The following is a 3097-nucleotide window of genomic DNA, read 5'->3' on the forward strand; positions in this document are numbered from 1 at the left end:
AAAAAAAAAGACAAAAAACCAGCCACAGAGACCCACTACAAGCATTAAATCAAAATTTTATATGATCTCCTCCTGCCCCACACAGTACTGACCTGCTGCTTGCCTTTGCACTTGCTAGGCTGGGAATCCTCTGAGGTTTGAACCTTACCTGTTAGGAAGAGCCCATCTAACCTGCTAGTCATCTGGTTTTTTTTTTTCTTTCCAAGTGGATCAACAACTTGGACTTCAGAGCTACTCGCTAATGAGAAACTAATAATGGAAACTAATAATGTCTCTTTGATCTAATTATGAAGGCTGGTTTCCATGACCACAATTTAGCATCAAGTCTCATGGAACAGTATTTCTTTTGAAGCTTGTATTTCCCCAAAGTGCCAAGCCTAGACTTAGGGTTGTCCTACTATTTGCCTTGTTGATTTGTTTTAGGTTTTCCTCTGCCTTATTCCAAGCTGGCTTTTATGTTCTTGAACTGACCGCACTCCCACACAAACACCTCCTAAATAATGAGTAGCCTTTTAATCGACTGTATTTGGGGAGCACACATTTTATGTGTGGAAACCCTCTCAACTTCGCTTTGGTGATCTATAAATTAATGCCTCCTCCACTTTTTAAATAAAGGGCAAGAATTATAATTTTACAGCAATTTAAACATGGACAAAGTCCATGTTTTAAAAATAGAATAATAACTTGGCTGCTTATACTTTGCTCTCAGCCATGACAGTCGGAAAACCACATGCTCGACCATAACCCAAAGGATGCTACAATGCATTGACCCAGCGCAAGACTCTGTCCAGGTGCCAGGTGGAGAGGGAGGAATCTGCCCTCAAATGAATTCTGTGCCAAAGTTAAAATTAAACACACAAGGGGGAAGAAATTTTGTCATATCACGTTTAGCAGCCAAACTCATCTATTCAAAGAGTGTTTCTTAAAATTACTAATTTTCCCTCAGCACCACACCCGGGCATTACGTTTTGCATTTCGTCTCACAGAATCCCAGGATGGGTCAAGTTGGGAGGGACCACAGTGGGTCATCTGTTCCAACCTCTCAGCTCAAGCAGGATCATCCCAGAGCACATTGTACAGGATTGTGTCCCGAAGTTCTTGAATATCTCCGGCGATGGAGAATCCAAACCCTCTCTGGGCAATGTGTCCCAGTGCACGGTCACTGCCCAGTAAAGAAGTTCTTCCTCATGTTCAGATGGAACTTCCTGTGCATCAGTTTCTGCCCGTTGCCTCTTGTCCTAGTGGTTGGCACCACTGAGAAGGACCTGGATCCATCCCCTTGGCATCCCCCATTTTTGAGACTAAAATAAGACACACAAAGGGGGAATAAATTTTGTCTTCTCACTTCCAGCAGCTGAGCTCACCTATTCAGAGAGCGTTTCTTAAAATTATTAGTTGTTTCTTCTCCTTTTCCCTTAGCACCACATCTGGGCATTGCTTTTTGTGTTTTCTCTCCAGGAGCCCGGCGGGGTTTCACCCTGGAGAGCGAGGACAGTGGTGCTGCTGTGAAGGGGGAGCAGTGCCCGGGGGGAGCTGCTCCCTTTCCCAGTGGAGCCATTGCCAATTTTAGGGGGGAAGGATTCTTCTCCCAGTTCAATTCCTGTGCTGTTTCAACGGCTCAAGCCAATATTGCAGATCACGTTTATTTGGGTGGTAAGGTCATTTGCCATATACTAAACACATGGAAAAAAAAAGAAAAGGGAAGGTTTTGTGGTTTTTTTGGTGTTCAGTTGTGGGGCAGTTTCTCATCGCTGCTACAAAGACCTGACATTTTATTACAGCTCCAGCATTCACGTGGAGAACGCTCAGAATCCTGAAGCTCCCCTTGCTCCCCCTGTATTGAGCACGACTGCTTTGAAATGCACCTGCGTGTGCAGTGGTCAGAAGGAATCTCCATATAAAAGAGACATTAGGAGGGCCACGTCCAAAGGAGGCCACGAGGATGGGGAAGGGTCTGCAGGGGAGGTTTAGCGAGGAGCGGCTGAGGGCACTCGGTGTGTTCAGCCTGGAGAGGGCTGAGGGGAGACCTCAGTGCAGGTACAGCTCCCTCGGGAGGGGAGAGCAGGGACAGGCACCGATCCCTGCTCCGGGGGGAACAGGGACAGCGCCCGAGGGAACGGCCTGAACTTGTGCCAGGGGAGGTTTGGGTTGGATGTTGGAAAAAGGCTCTTCCCCCAGAGGGTGGCACTGAACGGGCTCCTCTGGGAAGCGGTCACAGCACCAGGGCCGACAGAGCTCAAGGAGCGTTTGGTTAACGCCCTCAGGCCCACGGTGTGACTCCTGGGGATGGTCCCGGGCAGAACTACGGGTTGGGCGCTGGATCCAGGGCTCTGCAGCGGACCGATCCCTTCGGAATGTCGGGACGCGCCCGCTCGGCCGGCAGGGGGCGCCGCGCGCTCGCCGGGGGACGCCCCGGCCGGGGCCTTTCCAGAAGCTTCCGGAAGCGGCGGGGCGGAAGTGACGGCGCGCGCTGGCGGCGCTTCCTGCGTGCGGCCGGTGCCGTTGGGTCCCGGCGGGAGCGGCGCGAGCGGGGCCGCGCGGAGGGGGCGGCGCGGGTGAGCGGGGACCGGGAATGGGATACGGGACCGGGATACGGGAATGGGAATGCGAACCGGGAATGGGACACGGGCACGGCCCGCGGGAGGGGCGGGGGCTGTAGCCGCGGCCCCGCGCAGGCCCGGGGCGGCCCCGGGAGCCTTCGGGGGCTCCACCCGGCCCTGGGGAGGGTGCGGGGACCGCGGCGGGAGCGGCTGCGCGGAGCAAACCCCGGACCCGGCGGGGCTGCGAGTCCCGCGCCGGTCGCCGCCAGGGCAGGAACACCCCGCGTTTCCCATTGCGGCGGGTTCGGCTGCCGAAGGTGCGGGCGAGCCCCGGCGCGTTAAACAGACCGGCTGGAAAGGCCTCCCCTCGCTCGGCCCCGCCGGGCCCTCCTTTCTCCGCGGCTCCCCGCGGTCGGTGGTGCCGCGGCGCCGCTCTGTGTCTGTGCCCTGCCTGCACTGAGGGGACGCGGGGAACGGCCCTGGGCTGGGACGGGCGGGCTCCGTCAGGTATCAGGAACAGCTTCCCACTGTTCATGGTGATGAGGCATTGGAATTGG

General features: G+C 55.0%; 1 protein-coding gene across 2 annotated transcripts in view; it reads left to right on the forward strand.

Annotated features, from left to right (window-relative positions):
• The first annotated feature begins 2506 nt into the window (after positions 1 to 2506).
• Positions 2507 to 3097, forward strand: part of DNAJB6 (DnaJ heat shock protein family (Hsp40) member B6) — a 64034-nt gene continuing 63443 nt past the window's right edge. For both annotated transcript variants that reach the window (XM_027879798.1, XM_027879796.1), the window contains exon 1: positions 2507 to 2555. The gene's annotated coding sequence lies outside the window, so the exon portion shown is untranslated. The remainder of the gene's footprint in view (positions 2556 to 3097) is intronic.

Source organism: Empidonax traillii, unplaced genomic scaffold, assembly GCF_003031625.1.
Source record: "Empidonax traillii isolate 1590-97213 ecotype Southwest subspecies unplaced genomic scaffold, ASM303162v1 scaffold58:size1836614, whole genome shotgun sequence".
Classification (NCBI taxonomy): domain Eukaryota; kingdom Metazoa; phylum Chordata; class Aves; order Passeriformes; family Tyrannidae; genus Empidonax; species Empidonax traillii.